We start from the raw sequence: 16,107 nt of genomic DNA on the forward strand, positions 1-16,107 counted from the left end.
ACCTCCACATAATCGTTGAGTCCGCATAAAAAGCTCGGTTTAGGCTCAGTTTAGTATTTTGGCCATAACTTGCTCGTTATAACTCGGAATTGGGCTTGTAATATATTGTTGGAAAGGTTTTTTCAAACCCATCCAACTACAAAATTATTAGACCCATATTATGGACCAAAATAAACTAGATTAGACATTTTTCATAAACAGGACACAAAATGAATGATTTTCGAAATAAGAAATGAATTATTTTTCACTAGTAGGAAAAACTCTATTTGTAACTAACAAAAACAGGCTATTTGTAACCAACATTGGCCGTTACAAGTACTGAGGTTACAAATAGTCCTATCATTTGTAACGGGCATTGTCCGTTACAAATAGGTACCTATTTGTAACTAACATTTCAATTGTTAGTTACAAATAGTTATGTATTTGTAACGAACATTTAACATGTTCATTACAAATAGGTTACTATTTGTAACCAACAATTGATATGTCAGTTACAAATAGGTACCTATTTGTAATTGACAAATCAATTGTTGGTTACAAATGCTCATTTTCGATATTAAAAAGAAAAAAAACCTAGCAAATGCTAGGTTGATGTAATTAACTTTTTTCATTATTATTATTATTATTATTTTTAAACCATAATTAAGGGAAACGATTCAACAAACAAAAAGATAATTATAAAAATAAATAGGTGAATATTCTGTGGAATAATAATCATCCTTTCAATTAATAGATATAAACTAAATTTTATTCTATCACATTATATCATTTCATTGCAACAGATTATGATATAAACAAAAAATAAAAAAAAATCCTAAAAAGTGTTGATATAGCTCCCCCATAAAACGTTGTTTCAGCTCCTTGACTTTTCCTGTGTAAATAAATTAAAAAAATAAAATGAGACTGCTGGATTAGATCATAAAGGATAGATTTGTTCAAAAGGGTAATTTATACGTTATTTATCTATAGAAATTAAAGTCTAAATAATCTCAAGTTACTAATTTATTCAAAAAAAAAAAGAAAAGAAAAAAAAACAAATCTCAAGTTAATATTCAACCGTACCATTCAGCAAGATTCATTATATTAAGGACTTGAATTTTTTTAGATTACAAACTCACATTAATCAATTAATACCACAACAACACATAGTACACATACATTACATCGAGGTCTAGATAATCTTTAAAGGGCGATTATCATTAGACAAATTCTCATTGTTACAAAACATTATAAACATCCGATAACTAAAAAATTTTGAAAATAAACATCAAAACATTTCCAGTGAACACAAGATAAAACAATCAAAATCACACAACCTGGCAACAATAGTTAATTAGACTCGGAAATTCCCCAAAATTAAACATAAATCTGAAATCATATAAATCAAAGCCAAAACATGGACTTGTTTTTTAGACGAATTTTCTAATTCCTGATGAATGCAGAAGAGATGAATTATAGTGGAGTGAGAAAGAAGAAAAAGGAGAAATACAGAGAGTAGGCTTACTGGAAGATCTAGGCACGAAGATGGATTTTGAGCGTCGATAGTTTTAGCAACTCTCCACCACCACCACCATCAATTACAAATCGAAACTCACCATCGCTGCTCTCCACCACCACCAACAGTTACAAATCGAAACCCTAGAAATCAAAAAATATCAAAGATTTGAAGTAGTAATTATGAAAAGGAACCCTAAATTTGAAACTTAGAGGGCAAAGTTTAAAAAAGCTCATACCATGAACACCAATTAAAACATTAAAATCGAACCGCACCGTCGTTATCATTCGCGACCACCGTCACCATCGTGACCATCAGTGAATGAGGAGGGCGAAGAAACCGAGAGAATTTGTGAGCGGTGGTTGTTGTGGATGCGGATGCGGCTGCGGCTGCAGCGATGGTTGCCTACGTCATTGAGGAGAGGGAGAGAGAGAACAAAGGTATGAGGAGATTGAACGAGAGATGAGAAGAAGGGAGGACAAAGTTCACAAAGTGATTCGAGAGGAACAAAGAAGAGTGAAAGACGGAAAGAGGAGAGAGAATACAAATTATAAAGAAAGAAGGGGAGAGGGGGCGGATGTAGTGGTAGTTAGGGTTAGGGAGTAATGCGCCTTGGGCGGTTATGAAAACATATAAAAATATCCGTCCTATTTGTAACCAACTATATGTTGTCCGTTACAAATAGGATGTATTTGTAACTAACATTATGCCGTCTGTTAAAAATATGATGTTTTTGTAACCAACACTATGTTGTCCGTTACAAAAAAGTTACAAATATTATCCTTTTTGTAACAGACATAGCTAATGTTGGTTACAAATATAGTATTTGTAACTTAAAAAACTTTGTTGGTTACAAATAAGGCGTTACAAATAGGATTTTTTCTACTAGTGTTTATTAAAAAATTTTAGAAACAGGAAATTCACGAGACACTTCAACATGCCACCTTACTCGATATCAATGATGTGAAAGGTACTCATCACTGAGTTTGGTTTTTGGGGAGACACAATAAGGTGTCTATAGATAGGCATGCGAAAGATGTTTCAAATGCAGAGAAAATCAGGAATCTCATATTGACATCTATTCCAACTTGTTGAATGAGAAGAATTAAGGACTATGAGTTGACTTATCTGTAAGAATATCTACATGCCATTTATAGAGGTGGCATTGGAGCATTAGGAAGTGGAGGCATCAATGACCAAACTGTCAAGGAAGTCGTTAATTCGATTCCTCAAATATATTACTCTTGGACTGACAGTGTAAGGTTTGAGACTTATAATATTCATTGTAAGACAATGGCTAAGAAACTTATTCATGGTCAGTCAGTTAAGACCCATATCAAGGAACTGATTGATTTACTTAATCGGATGGATATCTTAGGAGGCCATTTGATGATGACTCTACACATGACACTATTCTGTTTTCACTCCATTTTGGATTTGATCTTGTCAAGCTAATTCATGATGATGAAGGCTCGACAGTGACGCTTGTCAATCTATTAATCAACTACACAGATGAGTACTTGAAGAAGGAGGGAAGCCAATGCTTCTATTACAGTAGGTGGTCTTGCCACTTGCCAGAATGTCCTCACAACATGCTGTTTAAAACGGAAGGTAAGGAGTTACCTAGTATATTTGTTGTTGAAATCAATCTTACCTCTTCTTCCAATTGGGTATTCGATACCGGTTGTGGTGCTCACATTGTTAATAACATGCAAGGCCTAAGAGAGAGTAGGAAATGGAGCAAAATTTGTTGCACTTGGTATCGAAAACTATCACTTGAGACTTTCGTCTGGTTTAATTTTGGTGCTTAATAACTGTCTATGTCCCAACAATTACCAAGAACATTATTTTAGTTCTTGTTTTAGATACTGAAGGTTTTTCTTTTGAAATAAGAGACAAAAGTTGTTTTATTTCTAAAGAGAATATGTTATATGCTAACGCAAAATTGATTAATGGTTTGCATGTCTTATATTATACAACCCTTGTTTACAACATTGATCAGAAAAAGCGCAAAACAGATGAATTAAACCAAACCTATCTATGGAATTGTAGGTTATATTAGGTCATATAAACTAATCGTACATCCATAAAATTACGAAAGGATGGAGTCCTAACTTCATTTGATTATGAATCATATGAAAATTGTGAGTCATGCTTGTTAGGTAAGATGACCAAATCACCTTTTATAGGAAAGGGTGAAAGAGCTAGTGACCTTTTGGGCCTCATACATATAAATGTGTGTGGACCAATAAGTTCAAAAGCTAGAGGTGGTTTTAACTACTTCATTACTTTTACTAATGATTTAAGTAGATATGGCTATTTCTATTTAATGAAGAACAAGTAGGAATCCTTTGAATGAGGATGAAAACCAGCTTGGGAAGATAATTAAAGCACTACAATCCGATCGTGGTGGTGAATATTTGACTCAAGAGTTTGATGATCATTTTAGGGATTGTGGAATACTTTCACAATTAACTCCTCTAGGAACACCACAATTAAATGGTGTGTCAGAAAGGAGGAATCGAACTTTGCTTGACATGGTTTGATCCGTGATGAGCTTTACTGATTTTCACTTTTCTTTTTGCGGATATGCATTAGGAACAACTGCGAACATACTAAACAGAAGCCCGTCCAAAGCAGTTGAGAAGACACCATATGAGTTATGGACTAGAAAAGTTCCAAAGTTGTCTTATCTCAAGATTTGGGGACGTGAAGTCTATATAAAACGTTTACAAGGCGATAAACTTGGCCTGAAATCAGACAAGTGTTTCTTCGTGGGTTATCCTAAGGAGACAAAAGGATATTACTTCTACAATCGCGAAGATAACAAAGTGTTTGTTGCTCGTGATGGTGTATTTCTAGAAAGAGAAGTTCTTTCTAAAAAGTCAAATGGGAGTAAAGTGGTTTTTGAAAAAATTCGAGACGAGCAACAAATGGATGTGGATAACACCACATTAGAGGCGAGGGCGCATGAGTCAACTAATATGACAAATGTTTCGGAGCAAGCTAATTCGACTAGCGAGACTCCTATCGTCCCACTTGAATTTAATTCTCCCGAAAATCTTCAAAGAGTTGGAGAGAATAAAACTATTGTTGCTCCTACCCCACGTAGGTCTGTAAGAATCAGAAACAAACAGTTTGTTGAAGTTCTGTTAACTGAGGATTCTGAAGTCTTCTTATTGGAGAAGAGGACCCAAAACCTACAAGCAAGCTTTGGCGAGCCCCGACTTAGAGAAATGGCTTGAGGCCATGAAGTTCGAAATGGAATCAATGTCTAAAAATGTTGTGTGGACCCTGGTAGACTTACCTAATAGGGTAAAACCCATTGGTAGAAAGTAGGTCTATAAGATTAAAACAAAATAAACAAGGATGGAAATGCCTACATGTATAAAGCAAGACTGGTTGCAAAAGGGTACAGACAGATTCATGGTATTGACTAAGATGAAACCTTTCACCCAGTAGCAATGCTTAAGTCCAATCAGATTCTTCTAGAGATTGCTGCATTTTTCGATTACGAAATTTAGCAGATGGATGTCAAAACCGCCTTCTTGAATGGGTTCTTGACAGAGGATGTGTACATGACACAACTTGAGGGTTTTGAAGATCTAGAAAATCCTTGAAGGGTATGAAAACTTTAGAAATCACTAGTAGAAAAAATGCTATTTGTAATTCGCGAAATTAACTTTTTGTACTGGCATTGTTGGTTGCGAATGCCATCGTTACAACTAGTGAAAATTATTCGTAGCCGGCTAATGTTAGTTACAAATAATGTACTATTCGTAACTAGCTTAACCTAACGCCAGTTACAAAAAGTCTATTTTCCAAGTTAGAAAGCATACTATTCGCAACTGGCGTTAAGTTACGCTGGTTACAAATAAAGTATTATTTGTAACTGGCATAGCTTAATGCCAGTTACAAATAGTGGTTTTTTTTTTTTTAAAAAAAAAAAATAACTAAAATGGAAGCAGTAGCAAATTTCTCTATTGTCACCACCCGTTCACTGCATTAATTTTAATGTGAAGACCATAAATTATTAATAAACTTTTGTAAAATACAATAATTATCAATCTAACCATTATAAGGCAAAATTTAAGCGACATCTACATATACATCAACTCTAAAATAATACTGAATTGATGTGCTTGTAAATTACAAACATATCTCACAATTCACAATAAATAATACTCTATAACTAAAAAAGCTAGTTAGTTAATTGATACAATGATCAACCTTCAAATCTTGACAATTTTGTCTATCTGTTTCAAATTATTTTCAGTTGTAATGGACATGTCATCCTAAAAGAATAGAGTGATAAGAGATGTATAATAAGCTAAACAAAATATATAGAATGTCTTGTAGAAATCATCCTCTTGTAAGCTCGTTCACCCTTTTGAAGGTTCTTGTAGAATAAGTTTAAAATATTATTGACTCTTGTATCCAAAATCCACTAACCTGTCAAATGGTTACCTCATAGACCAATCTCAAAGAATAAAAAAAATCTTAGCTCATGGAAAATCTAACAAAGTTCCAGCAATAAAAACAAATTGATTTCTCAACTTTTTGAACATCACAAGGCCAATGCAAGGAACTATAAAATGAAATTAATTAAGTTGGACGGGAGGGAGGGAACTCCACAAATGCATCCAATAAAGACAACACATAATAAGTTCTACCAAGAGCGCAGCTATAATGATAAAAAATTTGAAATCCTAACCCCAAGAGTATTCACCTCAGTAAGAGAAAATTATTGAAATAAGGAAGATGCAACATAAAACTATACAAGTATATGCTCTAAATGATAGGATCTATCCATTAAAAAAAAAGTAGAATGATGAGACCGACCTCAATACCTCAAGATATAGAGCACAAAGTATCCCCGAAACCATCATGTCACTTTCTACTAATTCAAGAGGGAAAATAAATACCAAATTTTTTATAAGAAATTCCTGCAAAATAGAGGAAAACAATACAGTATTAGAAATTTTATGTACATACTCATAATCTCTGTGCCTTTAAGTCAATAGAAATTAATCATGCTAGTACACTAATATTGATAAATCTATTTTTTTTTCTGCGACAATAAAGGAAAAAGAAATTTGTGCAATGCAATCACCAGACCAATCTGAAAAATTAAGTAAGTTCAATTTTTCTATATATAGCTTCAACTAATCTCTACACTCGACAACACAATTTCTTTGCCTCTCCACATGAGTAGGTATAGGAGTTCAAGTATGCACTTTAACAAAACAAACTAACGCTTATTTGGTGGAAAAAAGTTTATTGTATAGTGATCAAATAGTGATAAATTAACACATACGAAGTATTATACTAAGAGAAGACATACAACGAGCGTATAGTTATAACTTAACCCATTTTATATCAATGGCATACAGAGAGCAAATAGATACTATGCATTGTACATAGTAGCTAATGAGAATTTTACTTGTAGGAGGCACTCACCATTCTTAATTTTATGTAGTGTAGAAAAAGAATATCAAATTCATTGGACATTAGTTTATCATAAAACTAGTATCCAATTTAGATAATAATTGTGACTTGAATACTAATAGATAATGATGTTAATCAAAGACAAAGAAGCAAGAAGAGCTTGCTCATAGGAATGTGCTAGTTTGCTAGTGTCTCCAGATTAGAGACACATCAAGTCAGATGTTTAAAATAATCATAACTAGCAAGCTTAAGTTAACAAAATGGCTATATATTAATTAACCTGTATAATTGCTCCATTAGCACAACTAAAGCAATATGATGATTTAATACCAATGACTACAGCTTTATTGATTCCATGACCATATGGCGCACCTAAGCAAAATATCATTTTGGCTTAAAATTCTTCACGTTTTCAGTCACATGCACTAAAATTTTTAGATTGAAAATTACAACCAGAAATCGCAAGATAATCGGAAATCAATTTTCCATAAAATTTCAAACATAAAAAGGAAAATCAAAAATAAAACTCAAACATATCAAAATCCACTTTGATATTACTGGATAATGAATACTCACCACAAGAATTGACAAATATCAACAAGTGACTTTAAATGATCAAATTGAACTTGAGAAAGCATATCCTTTTCACAATAACGCTGAATGAATTGAAGAAAAAAATTAGGTATGCAAATTGTTTGATGTTACAGAAATAGTGAGAAAAATAATGAAGAGTAGAATACCTGGATAGTTCCAAAATCATCTTGCAGTGTTAAAAAGGTGACCTTTCCGAAAGCAGTCATGGATCGAATTTTCTTCTCTAAACAGGAACAGGAACCTTATTAGTCTAGCTTAATTTCATAATTATCTCAAAATATTAACATAACATGAGCATTTTCCAATATATACATGCTACTATGCTAGTAACTTGCATTGTTAATAACTAGAGCATGTCAATTTTGTTTCCCTTAAACCAGTGGTAATTAAATTGTCAAATTTCTTAAAGAAGTATAAAATCAAACACACAATATATCACAATCAAAGATTTTTCCCAGAATTGAAAAACCATACCGAATCTTCCAGCCCTTCAAATTATACAACAAGACACCGATTTAGAAATTACCAAGATCAATTTCACTCTTGTGCTCGAAACTATCGCCACTACACCCAGATCCTCAAAAGTGAATGTTCTTTGAGCCAGTTCTCTCTGAAACCCGAGTTTGAAACTTTTTAGTTATAAAACCCAATTCTTGGTTTAAAAAAAATAAAGAAAATAAAACCTCAAAACTTCCATTAAATTAAATTAACAAACAAAAGAACAAACCCTAGAAATCTTTTTAGTTCTTTTATTTTATCAAATAAACGCGTATAATTAATAAAAAATTCATAAATTAGGAGGAGATTGAGAGTATACCTTGATGATATTGTTGATGAATAAGCTTTAGAGGAGTTTTAAAGGGGAGAGAGAGAGAGATCTGGGTTTCATTAAATATTAAATGGATCTCATTAAATAAAAATTGCATCTCATCATATAAAAAAACATTTTTATCCAAAAAAATGATGACTAAATAGGAAATCGATCATATTATACAAATATTCTTTTAAAATATTTTGTCAAGAAAAGATACGAATTATAATATTTAGAATAAAATTTTAGTTAAATGTGTATATGTAGAATATATAAGAAAACCAATAATAACAAATCATATTATATAAATATTCTCTAAAGCGTTTTTGGCAAGAGAAGATGGAGGATGGTTTTGGAGGGAAAATGACAGCACCAAGAAATGACACGTGTCATTCTTTGTGTATGTTTTAGTATTATGTTATTATTGATTTAACAAAAAAAATTAATTTTGCTTGAATGAAAGTTGTATATTATTGAAATAGTTTTAAAATCAATACGTAACTTACTATAACAATAATAATAATGATAATGTTTGATAATCTCGTCCTTAATTCAATGGTACATACGAAGTGAAAAAGAAAAACAAACAAAATAGGGATGTGATATGGTAAAATGAGATTAAATAGAGGAAATGGAGTTTAGTTGATAGTCAAAGTGATCTTGCAATTTTTTGGAGAAAAGAAAATAGTTACACTTATTTATTTTCCCTAATACAATGTAAAATGCATCTCATTAAATATTAAATGGATCTCATTAAATAAAAATTGCATCTCATCATATAAAAAAAACATTTTTATCCAAAAAAATGATGACCAAATAGGAAATCGATCATATTATACAAATATTCTTTTAAAATATTTTGTCAAGAGAAGATACGAATTGTAATATTTAGAATAAAATTTTAGTTAAATGTGTATATGTAGAATATATAAGAAAATCAATAATAACAAATCATATTATATAAATATTCTCTAAAGCGTTTTTGGCAAGAGATGATGGAGGATGGTTTTGGAGGGAAAATGACAGCACCAAGAATGACACGTGTCATTCTTGGTGTCTTTTTTGTATTATGTTATTGATTTCCCAAAAAAAAAAAAAGAAGTGAAATTAGTAACCTATCCAAATAAAGTTCATTACAAGTAATATGGTCAATAATGTTTGACTTATTATTTGTAACTAGCCTTCTTTATTTTCATTACTACTAGTTGGGCAGCGTATCATTGATCTACTACTTGTAACTGGCCTTTGTTATACCAGTTACTAATACTATTTTATTTGTAACCAGCACTATCTATGTCAGTTACTAATACTCTTGTTATAACTAACGTAAATTAAGCCAGTTACAAATAGGGGGTTACAAATAGCAATTTTTTTTATAGTGAATCCATTTATGGATTGAAGCAAGTATCAAGGAGTTGGAACCTTCGTTTCGATGAGGCGATCAAACAGTTTGATTTTCTCAAGAGCGAAAAAGAACCTTGTGTATACAAGAAGTGTAGTGGGAGCAGCGTAGTTTTCTTAGCCTTGTATATATATGACATACTACTGTAGACACCAAATTGTGTCTCCCTAAAACCAAACCCAGTGATGAGTACTTTTCACGTCATTTGATTATCGAACGAGGTGAAATGTGAAAGAGTCTCGTGATTACTCTGTTTTTAATAAAAATATTTCTTTCTGTTTTAAAAAATAATTCTTTTCGTACCTTATTTATGAAAATTCCCAATCCAATTTAGTTTTGGTTCATGATATAGGTCCAATAATTGTGTAGTTGGATTGGGATCGAAAAGAGCTTTCCAATGATATAATATAAAGCCCAGTTCCGATGAATGATGAGGAAGTTATGGCCCAAATATTAAATTGGATATTAAATGAGTTTTATGGGTGACCCAATGCTCAAGTGGAAGGTCCATTTAATTATCATTCTTAAAGTCATTAGGAATTACTTTAACTTTCTATAGTAATCTAGAAGGTTATTTTAAGTACTAAAGAGATTAGGATTAATAATTATATTTTCAGAAAAGATAAAGAATTTTAGTTGGAATAAAACAAGTGTTTTAAAGGATTTAATCTGATTTTAAATGATAAAGTACGGACTCTAATTATCAAGTTATATTGGAAAAAGGATTCCGTACGACCAAAAATTATCCAGCAACACCATCGCGCAGCGACAGAGCCATTGCTTCACAATGGTCTTGTCGCGCCGCGATGGGTTCAGTTTTACTTCGATTGGAATTTGATCTTCTCTGATCATTTTCGGATGTTTTTCTCTATAAATAGGGTTGATTTTCCCCGTTTTTAATCACCCACACTCATCAACATTCATCTTTATATTCTATTCTCTCTCTACAAGCTAGAAGCTTATTCTTTCCCCCTCTTTCTAAGCCTTCCCTTTTCAAACAATATTCGTCCATAATGAGACTTAGACACACATAGCCAAGATCAAAGTTGCCTTTTCCCTAGACGTGAAAGGTTGATAATTTCTGAGGGTTTGGTCCCAAATCCCTATTTCAATTATTTAAATTAATTATTTGATTTAATATTTTCATTGAAGTTACTAACGTGTATATTGTTTTGACAGAAAGAGATACGAGGCAACACAGTAAGTAGTTTTATTACTATATATCTTTAAAAAGCATGTTTAGATTATTTTGATTCCTAGTATCATGCTAGGATGTTATTTATTGCTCTCTAATATCATATTTAGGTTGCTTCCTACATTCTTATATCATGTATGTCTTTAGTATCATGCTAGGGTCAAAGCTTTAATCTTTAATCTTTAGTGACCAGCTAGGATTTGTTATTAATCATGTTAGTATCTTGCCTAGGATCTTGCCAATATTATTATGCTTTCATGAGATTGAGATTATTTTTAATACTATGATGATTTGTTGTGTCAATATTATTATGTTGCTTGATATTATTATTGTTATTGCTTGATCACGCCCTCTCTTGCAGGTTCAAAGGGAATTTGTGCTTAAAATCACGCTTAATAGATAATTAATAATTTCATTTAGGCTAATACGATTTTAATTCAAGTGATTGCCAATAATAGATTTATTTGTGCTTAGTATTCAACCAATATAGATTAAACAGGTTTAGGATTAATATACTGATTGTATGTTAGTCAGAAAGCGCACATGAATATGAGAATAATAAAGTAGAGCCTTATTTAGGGTAGGTTTAAAGTCTTTTAGGTTGGATTTGCACCTTCACCCCCGAATATCCAATCATGGTTCTAGACCACTATGGAGTTAGCGATCTTTAAAATCGTGAAGGGATGTAACCTTCATCCTATGAACAGTTTACAAGTTTCTAAAACTTGTTGGCGACTCTTTTGCTCTAGCTTCCTTACCTTTGGACGCCACCATGCTTAAATGCATGATCACAGTGGGTCTCAAGTGTGGGATGCTTGAAATTATTCCCTATAGTTTTTGGCGACTCCGCTGGGGAGGATTTCTATTTTAATTCCTAAAATTTATTTTGGCAATAATTTAGAATGTGTGGATGAGACTCGAAAAGTTGTAAGTATTCATGTGCGTAATTTTGATTGACATTATTGGCATAAGCATAAAAAAGTCCGCATTGGAAAGTCCATCCGTAATGCGTCAAAAACATAGGCTTTTTGCACGTAGGAAATTTGGAAAATATCTTTCACAACTAGAATCGAAAAAAAGCTGTGAAAATCGAAAAATTCTAAGAACACAGAAAATTGCCGAGGCATGTAGGATACGTCGCTGAGAGAACAGAGCCTATTGCAGTGCGATAGATCTATTACGACGCGATGGCAACATCGCGGCGCGACAGGGCCATCTCCTCGCGATGGTCCCTGTTTTCTCGCGCTAGGTTCTTCCAATACCGAGCCAGATGTCTGCCTTCTTGCTTTGACCAATTCTAGTACTGTTTACTCGATTTTACTTCCTGATTGAGTTTTTCCTTTTTTTTTTCTAAAACCCATGTGTTCTACATATGGCCATAACACTTTGGGAATTCACGCTCCATCTACCCAATCGAACGCTCATTGCAACGAAGGGTACATCTGAGTTTGTGAATTCACCAAACCATGGAAAAACAAGTTTAACTTGCGGGGTCCCATCCATACGCGCCAACCCTTCCAAAGGTAAGGCTTCCGCGCAATGCATTCAGACTCATAACCATGGACCCTATTTTGACTAACCATAATACTTGAACTTTAGAGAACTAGAGCCATGGTTTGGTTGCAAACTCATTGCACATATTGTGCTTACTTGACTACTTGTGCATTTCTTGCTTGTGCATAGCTTATATGTGTTTACGCTAACCATTTGTTTGACTTGTGTATGAATTTAAATAAACTAATTTATTACTATATAGGACTTTGATTAATTAATTGATTAATGAATGATTAAAGTTTAATAAAATTGAAACATGAGTTAGCACGACTATAGGCTCGTCCTTTTTAAAGCAAAATGCTGAAAACATGTGCAGACTGACGTTTCACTACTGACGCGGAAGTCTGGCCTATGGCGCGACACGTAGGTGTCCATTGCAACATGATAGCAATATCGCGACGTGATAGCAATATTGCACCGCGATGGCTCTGGCGCGGCGAGACAGCGCCTTCGTTTACGCGACGGTCTAGTTTTCTATTTTGTGTCTTCGCGCCAAGTCTGTTTAATTAATTTTTTTTTAATAACCGAAGTCTCATTCAGTCCTTAATCGATTCTAGACACACAGTCCTATGGTCTTACACAAGTGTCAAAGCATGCCACCTTCACTCACTATTTAAAAGCACACACTTTATGTATGTTTCACTATGACCATGTATAAAGAGTCTTTTGTGCACGTGTTTTTCCGCTGTTTTTTTTAGGGGGGTAAGTCGGATATTAATCCTCGTTCCCAAAATAACCATGTTGCTTAAACCATTAACTTGATTCCCAAAAATACACCCCATTTTTTTCTTTTTTGCCTTTTAAAACCAATAAAAGTCAAAGTTAATTTGAGTCGAGTCATTAAAAAAATCAATGGTTTAATATTACAGCGCTTGGTCAAGAAGAGAAGGACGATTAATTAAGGACAACACCTTCGTTCAAGTTCTACTCTTCGACAAACCCATCAGGCACAGAAAAAAGTTTGTACTAATGGCTACCCAACAAGAAGTCGATGAACTAAGACAAAACATGACTGACTTGACCAAGATGCTCAAAACTCTCGCTCTTCAAGTCAATGACCCTACTAGACAGCAACAACTTAAGCGTATGGAAGAAAGCTTGAGCTAAATTTCCAATGACTATAAGTTTCATGGAATTAGCTCACAAGGGGTCGCGGTGGACAAGGAGCTTCTTCCACAAAAGTTCAATGCCAATGACATCCCTAGATTCAAGCCAACTGACAATCCCTATTTTCATCTAAGAGCTTTCGAAACTATAATGAATATCAAGGGGGTGATAGGAAAGTTTTCCATTCGCTGTTTTCGCTATCTCAAGAAATCCTTTATCAACAATAGTTCTTCTCCTTAGACAAAGTGAAGATCTCTTCTTAGGACTCTATAAGAAACACTTTCATTGATAGATACAAGTCCAATATTCAAGTTGAAACCAACCATAGAGAACTGGAGATGTTGAAACAAAAGGAGAACGAAGGATTTACCTCATTCTTCGACAAATGGAGGGAAACTTCTTCTAAGATGGTTGAGGTTCCTACTGAAAAAGAATCTGTGAGGTTGTTCATCAAGAACCTTTAAGAAAAGTACTCAAAACATCTCAAATACCAAAGCAATTTGTGTACTTTCAAGGCCGTCTATGACATAGGAATTGATATTGAAGACGACCTTGCAAAACAAAAAGGTGCTAGCAACTCTAACAGTGGTTGGAAAGGAAAGAAGAACGCCAATCCTTCTTCTTCCAAAACCGCCCACTAAAACAATGTTGGCACCTTTAACCTGAATGAGGTCCTTGCCATGAACAATCAAGGGCAAAAGAAGCCATTCAGGAGGAACTTCATACCTATTGGTATGAGTTATGACACGGCATTTTATCGACTTCATGCTAAAGGTCTCATAACTCCCATTGGCCCTTTTGGAGATCCACTAGTCGAAAGGAGGACGGCTAGTTGGAACCCCAATGCACATTGCAAATATCACCAAGGAAGGGGCCATCTCACAGAGAATTGTTGGAAGTTGAAGGAAGCTATCCAAGACTTAATTGGTAGCAACAAATTTCCATTGCCTCCTGCAAGCAAGAAGCCAAGTATTATTATTGCTCCACTTTCAGACTCCTTGGCAATTTCTTATGAGGAAAACAATATTGATCCATCATCCCTCATCAAACCAATCGAAGAAACTCATGCTATCGAAGAAGAGGAAGAAACCTTTTTCGATGCCATGAGCGATTATCCCACAGGAGAACAACCTGCCACTAAAGAGGAGGTATGGCTCCTCATAAACACAATGAGGGAGGCAATGGACATATGTCGAGAAGCTCTCGACCATGCAAAGTTGGTTCAAAACAAGCGTGTCATTGAAGAAATGATGCCCACGAAGACTACTAAAAAAAGCCATTTTCTTTCAATGTAGTCGAACCACCCCAAAAGAATAATAAGGCATACACACCTATTGGGACTTCGTATACGAACATGTTCAAGATGCTCTTCGAGAATCAGAAAACCAAACCTCTCGAGCCAAGACCATTTGAATCGCTGAAAAGGACAAATATATTTTACTGTCCGTACCATCAATCAGGAGGACATACCATAGAACACTGTTTTAAATTCAAGGACTTAGTCCAAGGATTAATTGACAATAAAAAGTTGGTTCAAATCCGACCAGAAAAGGATGTTAGCATCAATGGAGTATGGGAAAGTGATGATGAGGATGTCTACCTCAAAGATATAGAAGAAACTCCACTCTCCTCGATTTACCCGGTCGATGATGTTTGGGATTAAGAAGACACCTCTATCGACGTCCTCACAAGATCAGGGAGAATGCAACCTCCCATCTTTTATGACAAGGAAATACATCCTGAAGGTGACAAGCATAATAAAGCCTTGAACCTCACAGTGGTTTGCAAAAGGATGAACATTCCAATGACCCTCGTGGATAATGGATCGGCAATTAATGTTTACCCACTTCGAACCTCAAGAATGTTAGGAATAAGAGATGAGGATTTGTCCCCATCAACACAAGGCATAAGAGCTTATGATAACACTTGACGTTAAGCTCTTGGGACTATTACTATGAATGTTACGACAGGAGTTATTGAGTATGCTACTACTTTTCAAGTAGTAGATATAAAAGCCTCTTTCAACCTATTTTTGGGACTCCCTTGGCTTCACGACCTTAAGGCCGTCCCTTCATCCCTTCACCAACAAGTCAAGGCTATAGTTGGAGGAGTGCTTGTCACCATCGATGCTTCCCCTATGAGGATCAAAGCAATTGATAAAATGCTCATAAATGTGGAACATGATGAGAATGATGAGGACTTATGGGGCTTTAATGCCGAATAGGTCTCTTTCATCGAGGAAGATGAGAAGACCCTTCTTCGCTACGACCTCCATTCGAACATGATAGTCAATGGTATTCTCAGAAAACAAGGACACTTTCTTGGAATGACTCTAGGAAAGAAGAAAGGAGTAGAGAAGCAAATGGGACTGTCTGGCCTTCCTAAATTAGATACTTTTGGACTTAGTTTCGAACCAACTCTGAAAGACTATAAGCAAGCTCGGAAAAATTTTAATGCACGGAGGAATGCTCATACCTAGAAAAAGGTTATTCCAATGGATC

At 34.2% G+C, this 16,107-nt stretch overlaps 2 long non-coding RNA genes across 2 annotated transcripts; both read right to left on the minus strand.

Annotated features, from left to right (window-relative positions):
* Positions 1–655: 655 nt before the first annotated feature.
* On the minus strand, positions 656–2,101 carry LOC145579033 (uncharacterized). The gene is made up of 3 exons (XR_014098977.1): positions 1,734–2,101; positions 1,505–1,638; positions 656–871 (listed from the first exon to the last, which is right to left on the minus strand). It is a non-coding gene; the product is annotated as an uncharacterized LOC145579033 (long non-coding RNA).
* A 3,536-nt stretch (positions 2,102–5,637) lies between these two features.
* On the minus strand, positions 5,638–8,493 carry LOC145579034 (uncharacterized). The gene is made up of 5 exons (XR_014098978.1): positions 8,355–8,493; positions 8,012–8,147; positions 7,684–7,760; positions 7,520–7,599; positions 5,638–6,441 (listed from the first exon to the last, which is right to left on the minus strand). It is a non-coding gene; the product is annotated as an uncharacterized LOC145579034 (long non-coding RNA).
* Between the last annotated feature and the right edge of the window lie 7,614 nt (positions 8,494–16,107).

The sequence above is a fragment of the Chenopodium album genome, chromosome 14 (genome assembly GCF_948465745.1).
Source record: "Chenopodium album chromosome 14, dcCheAlbu1.1, whole genome shotgun sequence".
In the NCBI taxonomy this organism is placed as follows: domain Eukaryota; kingdom Viridiplantae; phylum Streptophyta; class Magnoliopsida; order Caryophyllales; family Amaranthaceae; genus Chenopodium; species Chenopodium album.